The sequence below is a fragment of the Gorilla gorilla genome, chromosome 4 (genome assembly GCF_029281585.2).
Source record: "Gorilla gorilla gorilla isolate KB3781 chromosome 4, NHGRI_mGorGor1-v2.1_pri, whole genome shotgun sequence".
NCBI lineage: Eukaryota > Metazoa > Chordata > Mammalia > Primates > Hominidae > Gorilla > Gorilla gorilla.
In genome coordinates, this window is record NC_073228.2 from 39,305,237 (window position 1) to 39,321,776 (window position 16,540).

Consider the following 16,540-nt stretch of genomic DNA (forward strand, 5'->3'; position numbering starts at 1 on the left):
CCTATTCCTTTTCAAAAGATGGTCTGTTCTAATGAGAACACATGGACGCAGGGAGGGGAACATTACACACCAGGGTCTGTCAGGGACTGGGGGGCAAGAGGAAGGAGAGCATTAGGACAAATACCTAATGCATGCAGGGCTTAAAAGTAGGTTGATAGGTGCAGCATACCACCATGGCACATGTATACCTATGTAACAAACCTGTATGTTCTGCACATGTATCCCAGAACTTAAAGTAAAAACAAACAAGCAAACAAACACAGTTGGTCTCTTCTGTGACTACTTGCTTGGAAAAGAAGTGACAACATGAACCAAAAAAAATGCCTTTCTAAAATGTACTTTGTGCTTCTGTTCATCTGTTGCATTTTTCAAAGTATTTGACTTTTATAATTCATCATCGATCTTTTAGTATCGTGGAGAATTAAATTAGCTATGTTTAATTGGAAGTTAATGGTATTGATTTCTAGTTTCAAAGGCCTAATTTTCTTCAACTTTTCTCTTATAATTATCTTTATTTTTTTATGATGATGATTTTTTTTTTAACTCAACAGGCACTGAAAGTAGAACCTGACATTATATAGTAGTTTGTTTTTTGCGAAAGAGCAACTTTATTACAGCTTCACCTCCCCACCACCTGCCCCTTGCAACACACAGTTTTAGACCAAGACACTCAGAAAAGTTGGAGGGAACAGGAAAGTGAGGGAAATGAATATGTGATGGTTTGCTCATGGCTGATTTGATTAGCAGCAGACAGTGACACAAGAGGTCAAAAGAATCATGGCTTAAGGCAAATATGTGTGAAAAGTAGAGCACTCTGATATAAACACTGCCCTGGAGCTTGAGTTTGTTCTGCCGTGACTTCCTATTAGCTTGTATCCGCTAAATTAAGAGTATCTGTGATGGAGATTTGATAGTCATAGATGTTGTGATGATTAATTTTGCTTCAACTTGACTGGGCCAAAGGATGCCCAGCCAGTAATTTCTGAGTGTGTTTGTGAACTCGCTTTTGGGAGATACTAGTATTTGGATAGGTAGACTGAGTAAAGAACTTGTTACCTTCATCCATACCAGTGGAAATCGTCAATCCACTCAGGGCCCAATCCACTCACAAAAGGCTATCCTGGATAGAACAAAAAGGGCAAATTCACTCTTGACGTTTGGGCTGGGACATCATTTTCTTCTGTCCTCAAACGTCAGCACTTCTGGCTTTCAGGCCTAGGGGCTCAGGTCCAGATTTCCACCATTGGCTAATTGGCTACCCTGATTCTCTGACCTTAGGGCTTGTCCTGAATTACACCACTGGCTTTTCTGAGTTCTCCAACTTGCAAATGGCAATTTGTGGCACTCTTGGCTTTCACAATCACCTCAGCCAATCAATTCCTATGCTAAATTATCTACTTGTATATACATATATGTGCATGTGTGTATACATGTATTCTGTATACATGCAACAAGATGGCAAGTCCCAGAGAGAGTACATTTAAAGTATTATGTTATGGCAGTAATAAATGATGAGTTAAAAAAATAACCGTGGAGACCTAATGAGATCAAAGGTCTCATTCTTTTTTTTTTCCTTAACACAGGGAGCATCCTATTTATTATGCTCAGACATCCCAGGAATAGAATCCTTAGGATGGTTTGACAAGGGAAGTATTATCTTAAAAAGTAAGGTGCAGAGGTAAAGAGAAACTTACTGTGATAGTGCATTATGCTACACAAATGGATGGGAAGTCCCCCTCCACTTGAAAGGAAAGCAGAAGAGGCAAAGATTAATGAGTCAAAGCTAATTAAAGGAGTAATTACTTCTGGGGATGTGCCCTAGGTAGGGAGGTAACTGTTCTGGAAGCTAAAAATATCATAGCTTGATCAAATAAAATTGCACAAATGAAAAGTAAGTAGAACAGTAAAATGCCAAACATATTAAAATGCACTCTGTTTATTAGAAAAATAAATTGTATTCTGCAATTCAATAAAAACCTAGTTAAGGTTGATTTTGTCTGAGCTTCACTCTTGTTGTAACTGTTGTTACTTACTAATTATTCTCTGGGGTCCAGAAATCTTTTTACAGCTTGGGACATCTGAGATCCTAAATTTCCTAGAGAGTAGTAATTGGATACAGGGTTTTAAGAATTTTTGAAAATGTCCAAAATGCTAATGGAAATTCTACATTTATTCAAGATCAGGCTGTATGGACTAATTAACACATTGGGTTTCTTTGCTTTGGAATAGAATTATAGCTATTCACTGTGGGAAAACAGTCTACTTTAGATATTTGCATTATAGGACTTCTATTAATAAAGAGTAGAAACAAATTAAATATTCCCTAAACAATGCAGTTTGGCAGTCAAGATTTTTCTAAACATGGAATCCATTCATGAGTGGGAATAACAAAGGGAAGATTTGCTAATGACAATATTTCTAATTTTTCTAAAACTTGTTCAAATTTCATGTAACTCAGATATTTCCAGCTACTTGCGGTAACTTTGATTTATTTCATGCTACAAAAACTTTGCCTTGTACTGTTTACAAGAGTAAAATTTCAATAAAAGATAATTAAATACTGAATATATTTGATTAAGCAAATTTTATCAAGGTAATTATTTTGTTAATGTATAAGTGAACTTTTATTTCTAAATTATTTGGATTGCTTTGCTTGACTCAAATAATTTTACAGTATATAGTCTGTGTCTTACAGTTTTGTAAATAAGTTAATAAGCTCAGAAGACAGATTAACAAAGTTACCAAGCACAGTGATATATTGTCAATTCCTAAAAAATTATAAAGAAATTTCCACTGATTTTCTTTTATTTTTATATATGTATTTATTTTAGAGACAGGGTCTCACTCTGTCACCCAAGCTGGAGTGCAGTGGTGCAGCCATAACCCACTGCAGCCTAGAACTCCTGGGTTCAAGCGATTCTCCCACCACAGCCTCCCAAAGCCCTGGGATTACAGGCCTGAGCCACCATATCTGACCCAATTTTCTTTTGGATATAGCCTGAATAAAGTTCTTTGTAGTTGTTTTTCCACTGCTTCCAGAGACTGAACACACACACTCATCATAAAACCCTGTCTTTAGCAAAGACTTCAAATTAAGGTTTGCATTCTATCAATGTCTTAAAAATAAAGTTAGAATAACCAGTATAAGGTACTAAGCACTAAGGAAAACAGAACAAAACAACAACAATTATACCACAGATAACTAATTTTTATAAAAATCATTTTAAAGTTTTTTCAGGATGCAGCATCTCCCTGTTTGTTTCCTTGCCGTTAGTGGAAACACTTTTATTCTGATCTTGACAGTCCCCCAGCTCCAGATTTGAGGTATTTACCTGCCATGTTACTTCATCTGGCCCGTGACTCTTAATTAGAAGGTTCATTAACAGATGATTAATTTGATAAACATTGATTCATCCTCTGTTACTTCATTAGGTTCACATGCCAAGCCACTGAGATTTGTTTTCTGCTGTCTTGGTATTTACCTGTAAAGCTTCTAGTCTCCAGTTTCCAAAAGAGCTTTGTGAGTCTTCCCTGCACTTCATTTTCCTGTGTTCTTTTTCTCAGCTGAAAGAGCTGATGGAGTTTTCATTGCACTTTTTTTTCTTTGCAACAAAACATCACCAACTTCACACTGAGATCTTTCTTTTTAATTTGCAGTAGCTCTACCAAAGGGGAAGTGTTTTTCCCACATCATTTCTTTTCCGGGGAGGACAAGTTTCGTTTTGTTTAACCGTAATCTTTTGGTGCAAGTTTATCCAGTGGCCTTGTGTCAAGGAGGATAAGCAATTCAGAAAGCGTGCACATCTTAAAACTTACAGCTCAGTTTTGGGCTCAAAATATGGTCTTTTAGAGCAAGTGCTAAATTGATAAAAATTCAACTTTCCAATCATCAAAACAATACTTGATATTCCCCAGTGAAAAAGAATCTGGGCCAGCAAGTGAGACATTAAGAAAAACTCTTTTCTTTTTAAAATCTTTTTGCAAAAATCTCTGCTATTGAACTTTTTTATTGAGGGGAATTGTTGATGTAGATTCCCTTATGGTTCAGCTTTCCAACCCTGCAATTATGAGAATTTTTCTGTTTATTTTATGTTTTATGAAGCATGACAAATTTGCTGTGATGATCACAGAAAATAAAAGTAAACAGAAGATTCTAATCTTAGTTAGGAGAATTACCAACAAGGAAATCGGGGAGGGAGTATGAAATCTCTTAGCTTTGTAAACAAAAGTGTTAAAAAAGAACAGGGTAAGCTCCTTTCCAGATGTTGGGCAGATCTTGGATTTCCAGATCTAGAAGAGGATGAAAAATATTCTACAGATGGAACAATGAAGGACACTCAGAACAATATAAAACCATGTGTGTTATAACAGGGATACAAAGAGGATGAGTAAAAAGGGATAAAAGACAGATTATGCAAAAAAGTAGAGATACAGAAGGAAAGAACTATGTTTAATCCACCAAAAAAGGAAATCTAGACCATTTCATGTTCATTCTCTATGAAACAACTCTAGATCAGAGCCTAAGATATTATCTTTGAAATAAATGAGACATACACATCACCATGTTTTACTAGAAAAAAATCAGTTTCAGTTTATTTTATATACTTAAAAAACATAGATTTGGTGGTGCTTTGCAAGTTTTACCAATTGATTAATAAGTTCCCTAGCCTATTCAAATTCAATATACAGTATTTCTGGAGAGTATTAAGTATGATAATTACTCTGCTCCTATATTCTCCTTTAATGTTTGCAATAACCAAAGGAAAATTAATGCAAGAGAAGAAATATAGATAATAATACTTTTCTTCATAAGACACCCCTCTCTAAGAGATTCTGCTCACTAGCTATAAATTACTGTACCCATTTAAATTGTTATAAAAGTAAAAACTAGTAGGTAGCAAATAGAGGTTGTGCCACACAGACTGTATTGCAGAAATAAATAGCTTCTCACAATGGGGGAAGTCTTGTTTTGAAAAAATAATTGCAAACTATTTTTTCTCTTTATTTGATATAGCAGTGTTGTCATGACCTTCATCCACACTGAGAGTTTGGTAATATTTTCATTTATATTTTCTCTCTATAGAGATAAATGATTCTAACCTTGAAATCTCAGTTTCTATGTGAAAAATAACTTTATGAATACTTCAAACACTTAACACTTGTAGCAGTAAATGTTTCAATATGAATATAAAAGAGCACTTCCTGTCAAAAACAGCAATACATAACTTGAACCCAGAATACAAGAGCCCTGGGCACATATAGTTAACTGTCAATGCATGGAAGTAGATTAAATATACCATTGCTGAAATTAAAGCATGCTAAGGGTCCCCCAAAGAACCTGTGTAGAGTTGTCAGTTATGTTCTTCAATAATGCTATGATTTTACATATTTCTTATTACATTTTAGCTAACCTGAAACAACTTGGAATTTCTACAACTGTTAACTACCAATTGCAGGCATTTGTTGATTCAGCTATAACCTTTGACACACTTATCATCAATATAAGTATATTGGTGATATAATATCATCAATTTTAATTTAAAATAACTTAAAAACATCCAATTTATATACTTCTACATTTATTACACCAATATTCATTGAAAAATTCTTATTTGCCAGGCACTGTCCTGGGCCTAGAAAATGTAAAAATAAATTATGCCTTGTATCTTTTGCTCTTAAAAACTCGCATTCGATGCTTAGACACTGTTGGTGGGAATGTAAATTAGTTCAGCCACTGTGGAAAGCAATTTGGAGAATTCACACAGAACTTAAAATAGAATTACCTATTCACAATAGCAAAGACATGGAATCAACATAGATACCCATCAGTGATGGATTGGATAAAGGAAATGTAGTATATGTACCACATTGTAATATTATTCAGTTACAACGATAAAATCATGTCCTTTGCAACGACAGGCATGCAGCTGGAGGCCATTATCCTCAGCAAATTAGTGCAGGAACAGAAACCAAATACCACATGTTCTCACTTATAAGTTGGAGCTAAACATTGAGTATTTGTGGACATAAAGATGGCAACAATAGAAACAAACGACACTGGACGCTGGTGGGAGAAAGGAGCAAGGACTGCAAAACTACTGGGTACTATGTTCAGTAGCTGGATGACGGAATCAATCAAACCCCAAACCTGAGCATCACACAATATACCCAGGAAACAAACCTGAAAGCGTATCCCCTGAATCCAAAATAAAAGTTGAAATTATTTTTTAAAAAGCCAAAAATCCCCTCACATTCACGTAAGGAAATCAAAATTGCAAAAATAAATTATAATTCAATGCAGCAAATCTTCCATGAAAGCATATTGTTAGGACATATAAACACATTTTCTTAACTTGAGTCACCTCCAAGGCAGACTCTGAGCAGGGATTTGGTTTCAAGTAACTTATCAAAGAGGTGAGCATAGGGAAATCCTCTGAAGGATTGACTTTGTACAGGAACTATCTTTAGTGAATTCCAGTCTAGAAATAAAGCAGTGGTTCTCAAACCTTAAGCTGCCTCAGAATTACTTGGTGAGTTTGCTATAGCAAGATGGCCAGGCTCCACATCCAGAGTTTCAGATTCAGTAGGTCCGCTATGGAGTTTGCATTTTTGTAAATTCCTACCTGATGCTGATGTTGCTAGTCTAAAGACCACATTTTGAGAATCAGTGACCTAGTAAATATGAGCAGAGCACAATAGCATAAGCCACATGCATATATATTTAAATATTTTTGAAGCCTTTATTCTTACCCAACATTACAATTTTCTCATGCAGTCAACCATTGTTTTATCAACAGTCGACTTATATGAATTTTAGCTAGTTATAAACCTGGACAGCCTTGCCCTGTCTTACCTATTTGTAAACTAGGTGACTAAATCTAAGTGATTAATTACAAAATCTTTGGATGGTACAATGCATTTTTGTATTTTTTTTTCTGGGATGCCTATAACTACAACTAAATATCTATCTCTTATTTGAAAGAAATAGAGTACAAAGGTTACATTTTTTTGCACTAAAAATTTCCTCTTGGATAATTCATGTGAAATAGCTTTCAGCTGTTTATCTAGATCAGCATGTGTGAGGAACGAAAGTGTGTGTGCCTGAGTATTAATGATATGTGCATGTATCACAGGAATAACTACTTTCTGTTTCTAAATATTTGATAAAATTCTTCCAAGCATGAAATCAGAATTTTTTGTGCACAGAGCAGGATATTTCTGTGGGGTTCATGGAACTGGAATAACAACATAAGCCTCATAAAACAGTTTGATAAAAAAAAAAAAACTATATCTCTACCTTACTGGTTTTGAATAAAAAACATTTTGTGGATAAATCTTTTTACTCTGGTTCTTGCCTGTGTCTACACTACAGGTAAGAAAGCCATTTCTGGAGGGAAGTATTTAAAAAAAGTTAATGTTTGCACTTATGTGGGAAGCATAGTAACAAAGAAATGTATTTAACTGCAGGATGTTACTTGTTTCCATAGAATACACACGCGATTTTGTATTCTGAGTGCACATTTAAATCCATATTAAAAGGGCACTTTATTTTCCAAGGACATTGAGTGAAATAATGTAAACTGACTGAAAAGAGATGAAACTCTATTGCTGCATATATGCAGGGCCTTGGCAGTCATCAGACTCAGGAAAGCTAAGTAGATCATATCAGCTGCATAGTATGTTTATTCGAATACATTAGTTTAGAAGGTAAGCGTCTGAGATCATATGTATCCCTTTTCACTGAAGATTTCATTATCTCAGTAAAATTTAGTTGGGAACAACATATAGAAAATAAAACATTTGAACAAGAATGCCCTAACTCTAAACAGTAATGTATGTTATTCCTTAAAGACCACAGGCTAAGCAGCTAAGGAGTAAAATAAGTCATTTTTCTTATGATTAGAGGGATTCAATTTAAGTGCCTAGCCTAACAATATCATTAAATACTTTTTTAGGGACAACATATACATATGAAATAAAACCTGTATTTTTCTTTTTTATGTTACCTCAAGTTCTGGGATACATGTGCTGAACGTGCAGATTTGTTACATAGGTATACATTTGCCATAGTGGTTTGCTGCACCTATCGACCTGTCATCTAGGTTTTAAGCTCTGCATGCATTAGGTATTTGTCCTAATGCTCTCCCTCCCCTTTTCCCCTAACCCCTGACAGGCCTTGGTGTGTGATGTTCCGCTTCCTGTGTCCATGTGTTCTCATTGTTCAGCTCCCACTTATGAGTGAGAACATGCGGTGTTTGAAAACCTGTGTTTTTCTTTCTTTGCTTTTTCCTGACGCTCCAGTTATTTTAGTGCTCTTCTTTTCAATGATTTGCCATTTTCCAATTCAACCACATGCTTCAAACCTGGTGTTCCTTAAGAGACACCTTTGTGATTTTCCATGCCTTCTCTGGTTTTAATGGGATTCAACTTAAGCCAGGTTTTTTAAAAGCCTGGCACATGGATAACTTCATTGATCGTTCATTTAATGTTGAAAACTGATAGTCAAAGATGAGGGGAAAAACGTTGCAGAACCTAAGAGTTAACACATAGGTTCATTCAACAATTACCAACCCCCTGCTCTGCCCCAGTTGCTGTAGAGCTCTTCAGCATGTGTTATCTTATGTGATCCAGATAGCACCACTCCAAAGTTGTTGTTATCTTCTCATAGTATATTCATTAATGTGTTCATGGCTTTTCAAACTGCCGCCTCTTTCTGGAACACTCTGTTTTCACACACCTCTCTCCCACTGTCAGCCCTTTAGGCCTGACAAAAGAAAACTCTAATTACAAAACCCATTGCAAACTTCCCCTTTTAAATAAAACATGCTTAACTTTTCTGCTTCCCATTACAAAGTATTCCCTACTCTCTATGCTCAGTGAAACTTGTTACAGGTTCAGTTCTCTGTTATTGCACTTATCACTCTGAATACAGTTCAAAATATACATACAAAATCTATAAACTACTGGGAAAATGCTAAAAATTGTGTCTGTTTCTTATTAGTTAACAAGGAACTGAAGTTTCCATGGACTGTCCTCTCCCTTGTAATTCAGTTCTGGTCAGTTCATGTAATATATATTGAGTACCTACTGTTGTGCCAGGAACTGTGATAAACTTCAAGAATTCAAATATAGATAAATATTGAGAATTTAGGGTAGATGTAACAGAAATGTTTGTAGCCTATATTAATACAACAAAAATATGGTGGAGTTTTCCTGGGCAAGAAGTGTTATATATCCTAACACAAGAAAAGAGGATGGAGTCAAGACTGAAAGAGGAAGGGCCTTTGTCAATTCTAGGTATGGGGTGTGATATGGTTTGGCTCTATGTCCCCTCTCAAATCTCATCTAGAATTGTAATCCCCACATGTAGAGGGAGGGATCTGGTGAGAAGTGACTGGATCGTAGGGGTAGTTTCTCCCATGCTGTTCTCATGATAGTTAGTGAGTTCTCACGAGGTCTGGTTGTTTGATAAGTGTCTGGCGCTTTCCCCTTCTTTCTGTCTCTATTTCCTGCTGCCATGTAAGACGTGCCTTGCTTCCCCTTCACCTTCTGCTATGATTGTAAGTTTCCTGATGCCTCCCAAGCCATGTAGAACTGTTAGTCAATTAAACCTCTTTTGTTTATAAATTACTCAATCCCAGGTAGCATCTTTATAGCAGTGTGAGAAGACTAATACAAGGAAGCATAGGGAGACAAAAGGGGTTACTCCTAATAGAGTGTGTGACTCCTAATAGAGTAATAGAGGTTGCTGGGGCAACCTCATGAATCCACAAAGTGTGTGTCTGTGTGTGTGCACTTGTGCATGTATAGAAGTGCACATGTGTGCACATGTGTGTGTGTGCATGTGCATATGTGTGTGTGTCTATAAAAAGAGTTGTATACTAAAGTTTCATGGAGATTCTATAACTGAAGATAAACATTGCCCAATGATACACTATTGCTTTGTCACTGAAAAAATAGTAGTCCTAGGCCCCTAAAATACTCTTATCCAGTGGACACAGCAGATAGCCAGCATGCCACGTTACAGAAGCAATGGCCATCTGAGGCTAGTTCAGTCCAGTGAGCAATGGGCAGGAACAAAGGCACTGGGTAGCCAGACCACCTGTGTACCAGACCCTAGGGTTAAATGTCTTTTAAGAAAATTGAGTGGTATAGTTCTTCCTTGTTCCATTTTATATTGTTATTTATTCGTGATAAGAGCAATGAAGTCCAACCATTTGGACTGAATAAGTACTTCACAGCTTCGGTGATAGGAAGTCTTATGATAACTAAAATCAGGATAAGAGTCATTTACTTTGAACAGGGAAGAAAGTTCAAATTAATTGGTTTTAAACTGGGAAAAGGCCACTCTCATTTCTGTCCAGAGGATTTCTATCATTGCAGTACTGTGTCTTTCCATTTTTCTACAATAAAGGGGAATCAAACATTGCAAAAAATAGAGAAAATGAGATGAAATTATAGTAAAATAGCAGGAGAAGAGAAGTAGTAGAGGACAACAGGTGTGTGGGCCAGGGCTAGGCGGGGTAATATTACTACTATTAGTTTTTAAGATTTTGAAGAAAGAGGTACCTGGGAAGCTTCACAAGTGAAGCAAATAATAATTGCAAAAAGAATAAAAATGTTAAATGAGGACCACATATCCTCTTTACTGTGCTTGAGAAACACAAATAATTTCTTTTTCAAATGTATGTTTTAATGTTGGACTATTTTTTTCAATGCCAGCAATGCTTTCAACCTCAACAATATCGGTTATGGTTTCAATAAAATTGTATTTTTATTTTCTTTCCTCAGATGTTCCATATTGAATATATGACCTTACATACCTACCTTGCCAACATGAACAAAAATTTCACAGTAGAATCCAGAGACTTCCCAAAGAGACCTCTATAAAGAGAATGGGGCAACTGGCAATGGTTTTGTTTACTGGAAAATTAAATTAACCATTGGCATCTAATAACTCATAGAATTGATTTTGCCACAAACTTACAAGTATTGGTAGAATCCTTGGTAATCCAAATCAGAAAACTAAATAAAATTATGGTATTAATGAGAGAATATTCAGTGGTCAGGATACTTATGGTTGCTTTGACAAAACTTTAAGAGTGTATTTGTCATGTAAACCTAAAAGAGATGGATGGAAAGAAAGATAATATAAAGTATATCTTATTCTGTCTGCTTCTAAGGCTACCTTATGAACCTACAATTTAAATAGTTCAATATGCAATAAAAAGTTAATATATATTTATGTTTCATGGTGTCTGGGGTTTATTATTATTATTGTTATTATATTTTTTGAGACAGGATCTCACTGTGTCACCCAGGCTGGAGTGCAATGGCGTGATCTCGGCTCACTGCAACCTCTGCCTCCCGGGCTCAAGCGATTCTCCTGCCTCAGCCTCCTGAGTAGCTGGGACTACAGGCACCTGCCACCACACCCAGCTTTTTTTTTTTTTTTTTTTTTTGTATTTTTAGTAGAGATGGGGTTTTACCATATTGGTCAGGCTGGTTTCAAACTCCTGACCTCAGGTGATCTGCCCGCCTCGGCCTCCCAAAGTGTTGGGATTACAGGCATGAGCCACCGTGCCTGGATGGTTTATTAATTCTTTAAACAATACTTTAATTAATGCTCAGTTTGATTTCTAGAAATATTTATGCATGTTTGTTTCTTTAACTTTTTTTTATTGCTTAAGGTCAGGAATATTATTTTATATACCTTTGTCTCCCTAATGCGTATCACCATGCCTGGCATTGCAATCATTTGGAAATATGATTGGCTTATATGTGAATGAATAAGTGAATAAACACTAGTTCACTGTATTTTTTAAGGAAGTGTGTGGCAGCACCTAGGTAGATTTTTAAGTGGCCCTTGTGCAGACTGCAACCTCTTGGTCTTAGAGATTCAAAACAGTTGTGGGTGACCATGAAAGAAACACTTTTCTATTTAATATTGTTGAAATATTTTGGAGTTTACCTTGTCCAACAATACTAGCTCATATATTACATGGCTGATGCCTGAAATTATAAGTCTGTGATGCAACAAAGAGAATTCTCAAAATTGCCTTTGGTAACTCACAAGTGGTACCTGAACAGTGAGATGTCAGGGACATGAAGGCTCACTCCCATCTGACTGTAGGAGCCATAACTACACTGAGCTTCTCATAAGACCAATGATTTATTTACAGGCCCAGAGGTCTTGAATTTGGAAGGATGGCTTTACTATTAATAGACAGTTCTCACAGAAACTGGCATCTAAATACAAACTGCCAGTGTCCAAGTAGAGAGATTTTTTTTTTCACTGACAAAGTTGCCTTCATGCTTGTTCCAATGAGAGAGAAATATAGAAGCCGAGTTTCTTCCTTCTCCGGTCTTTTACCCACAGCGTAGTGTACTCTGGCCCTAGAATTTCTCTCCAGTTATACAGTGGTATATAGGAACTCTCTGCCTTTTCTTTTTGTCAGTGCTGGCTTTATAAAGTTCCCCCAATAAATCCAATTCCCTATGCCACATTTTGTGACATTGTATAAAATGGACCGATATTCTATGTCCTCTTGCAAGATAGATAGTAACATCAGACAGCCCACCTTGCATGACAAAGTTATTCCTTAGATACAAGTATTGCCATTGTACTTTCCATTGGACAGGACAGGTGGAGGGGATAGGTAGAGAATTACCTTTTAAAATGCAAATCCTTCTGGGAGAAGTTGCCACCATACCCTGAGTGAGACTTTGAGGAAATTATTTTACTCTGGGAAAAGGCAATTCAGTTCATATGAAGACTTTCAGAAAGTGATAGCTAATCATTGTTATCTAATAAGGACTTTACAATAATACTGCATGGTAGCTAGCTCCAACTCAGAGAAGATAAATGAATTGATCAGTGCCATCATATTAAGATTTTAACTTGAACCCATCTGGCTTTGACTTTGATTTCACTACTTCTTGTTAATGGATAGCACTTAAACAGTCATTATACAAATAATAACAAATGGTTCCTGAAGAATCAGGGTTATTTTCCTCATGAGAGCATGCTCTGTGTATTATGTTTATTAGATGTTTACTAGTATATGTTAAAATTTATACATGTAAAATTAAGCATAAATCCTCAGGTGGATTTAAAGTATTTTTCTAAGATTTTGGCCAGGGAGATAAAATGGGATAGCAGATAGAATGTACTCTTGGAAGTCAGAAAGATGTCTTCAAGTTATTTCTCAAGCCTTTACGAGTTGTAAAGTAGTGCAAGTTTTTAACCATTCTGATGCACATTTCTCTGATAATGTCACCATATTCACGACCCCTATATTAGTTATGCCAGGCTGGACCACCGTGAATTAATTTAAATTTGCACACACACCCTCTGGGAATATTTTTAGAATAGAGATTATGATTCAGTAGCTCTTGGGAGGAACTTGAGATTCTCCATTTCTAACATGCTTCCAATTGATGCTGATGGTGGTGGATTTTTTTAACTACATTTTGCAACAAAGGCGAGAGTCTGTTATCCTCAGCACTATTGACATTTTGGGCTAGATAATTCTTTATGAGTGGTTGTCCTGTGCATTGTAAGGTGAGTAGCTTCCCTGGCACAGTTTTTGACACATAATAGGCATTACATGAATATTTTTTTCTTTACTTTCACTCCATATTTTACTATGACTTGGCAGTGGCCAAATAATTTAAACTGATAGTCATCTTTCACCTTCCAGATGAAAATATTATCTAGAATGGGAGTCAGCAAAATAATACCTGGAGGCCAAATCTAGTCTGCCACCTATTTTTTAAATAAAGTTTTCTTAAAGCACATTCACAGCCATTAATTTACCAGTTTTCTATAGCTCCCTTTGCACTACAGCAGCAGAGTTGAGTAGCTCCATCAGATACTTTTTAGACCACAAAATCTAAAATATTTACTACCTGGCCTTTAATAGAAAAAGTTTGCCAAACCCGATTCTTGAAATAAAAATCCTGGATTTTTAACGCTTCCAAGTTATAAAACAGTTGTACAGCAGTTTTCTGAGTATAATTTAATATACTAAACAATTTCCTTTGGGTTAGTCCCCAAAACAGTGACTGGATCCTTTCTGGTTTTCGAATAAAATATTGGTCTCCACAAATCAGGCATTATGCAACCTCTTTAGAAGCAGTGGAAACAAGAACAAATCCCAGATGCCAGAGAGCACTGGATAAGTTTCCTTTTTCAAAATCTTTTTCCCAAGCACAGAGAATTTACATGCCTAATTATAACTGACGAAAGTCAATCACAGGAGAAAAAAAAATGTATCCCCCATGGCCATCAAGTTTACTTAACCTAGTATATTTATGTTGATGCTTGGTGATTTGCATGCACACAAGGTCTCATAAGTCTTATAGGAGCCGGATTGTTTTTAAAAGCAAACTCAGAGCATTTTTTTTTTTTAGTGGAAGCCATGTAGGAAGGGAATTTTTTGAGTGGAGATGAAGAATGTTTTGTTTATGAAGTAAGGTTTTTTATGTGAAATTATTAAGTTGCACTTGGTTGCCACTTGCAGAGCAAATATGGAATGGGCAGCTTTAAGTGCAGTTTATTTATGTGGGACCTCTAGATTTAATCAATGCAGGTGATCTTTATTATAACTGCTTCATACACTTCTGTTTTTTTTTTGTTTTTGTTTTTGTTTTTTGACAGAGTCTCGCTCTATTGCCTAGGATGGAGTGCAGTAGCACGATCTCGTCTCACTACAACCTCTGCCTCCCAGGTTCAAGCGATTCTTCTGTCTCAGCCTCCCGAGTAGCTGGAATTAGAGGCATGCACCACCACATCCGGCTAATTTTTGTATTTTCAGTAGAGATGAGGTTTCACCACGTTGGCCAGGCTGTTGTCAAACTCCTGACCTCAAATGATCTGTCCGCCTTGGCCTTCCAAAGTGCTGGGTTATTAGAGGCATGAGCCACTGCGCCCGGCCAAACTGCTTCATACACTCTTATGCTTACTCTGAAGCAATAGCTGTATTAGGATAGACAAAATCAGGTTTTGTAAATCTCAGCATTGTTGACATTTTGGACCGGATAATTATTTGTTGTGGAGTCTGAACTGTTCATTGTAGGATGCTTGGCAACATCCCCTGGCTTTATTCATTATATATCAGTAGGAACCCCCTTCCCAATTGTGACGATCAAAACTGTCTGTAGACAGTGCCAAATATCCTCTGAGAACAAAACCATCCTTACTTGCGAACCACTGGTATATATTGTGCCACAAAAAGAAATAATTTCACAATCTCAGTGGTTTAACACCCCAAGCAGTTATTCCTGGTTCACATAAATTACATTGGGCAGCTTTCCAGAGAAATTATCTTCTATGTGGTGGTTCAGTATTCTGAGATACTTTGATTTTATGGCACTTTATCCCATACTTCCTATTTCTTCATAGAAAGTAAAAGGAGAGTGTAGTTGAATAAAGCTCTTAAATATTTGTGCCCATAAGTGACATAGTCCACTTCTATTCATGTTCATTGATTGGAGCAATTCATATGGCCATGCCTACCTGGCAGGAAGTAAGATTTCCCTCCAGGAAGACTAACAGATACATTGTTGAGCAGGGTTACGTCTAGTACACTATTATCTGTTCATCATTCACATCTCCAATGAACTTTTGCTGCTACTGAGACCTATATCATTGTCAAAGGTAGAGAGCTAGGATAGTATCATGGTTGAAAGCATAGGTTCTGGAATCAAAGTACGTGGGGCTGACCTCTAGAGGCACAGCTGTGATCTTAGATGAATGGGGTAACCTCATTGTGCATAATTTTCCTCATCTATAAAACATCTAATAAAATCGCCTACCTTGTAAGGACGTTGCAAGAAATAAATGTGTTAGCATTTGTAAAGCCCTAAGAAAATTGCTTGGTATATAATAAGAATATTGTATATATGTTTAAAGTAAATAAAATAAATAATAGATATGAAGAGAATAATTGTATATAATTCATATAAAAAGTATGAATAGGCTGGAATAAGAACTCACATGATACATAGAGGAAGCTCTTGGTACTCAAATATGACACTACCATATCTGTACATTAGAAATATATTGTATAAATTAAAAATATCCAGAAATGCATGCTTTCCAGTATAACTTGCAGTTGCTTACCTAGTTCAGGAAAATAAATCAATAAATGTTACAAAACGTTTGAAAGTATATTTTAAAAGTTCAACCTAGGCAAAATGAGATAGCAATGTACTCAGCAAATACTTGCTGTCTATTCATCAAAGCCCGGTTAACACTGTTTAATGTTAACTATAGATGAAAATGTATCTTTTCTTGCTTATTATTTTCAGTGGCAAGCACATAGGTAGAAATTTGTTTATTAGAACTTTATTGGAATGTTTCCCATACAAAAGTATTCAATACCATATAAACTATTAAAATATCATGAAAGTACTAAGTACCTAACTGTTCAATCTTTAGTGGCATTTGTTCAGCATTTTCTTTCATGTAAATTCTTTAATGTTCTTTGACCATTCAAAGAGAGTGCCACCCCTCACTCTCACCATTTTATCACTT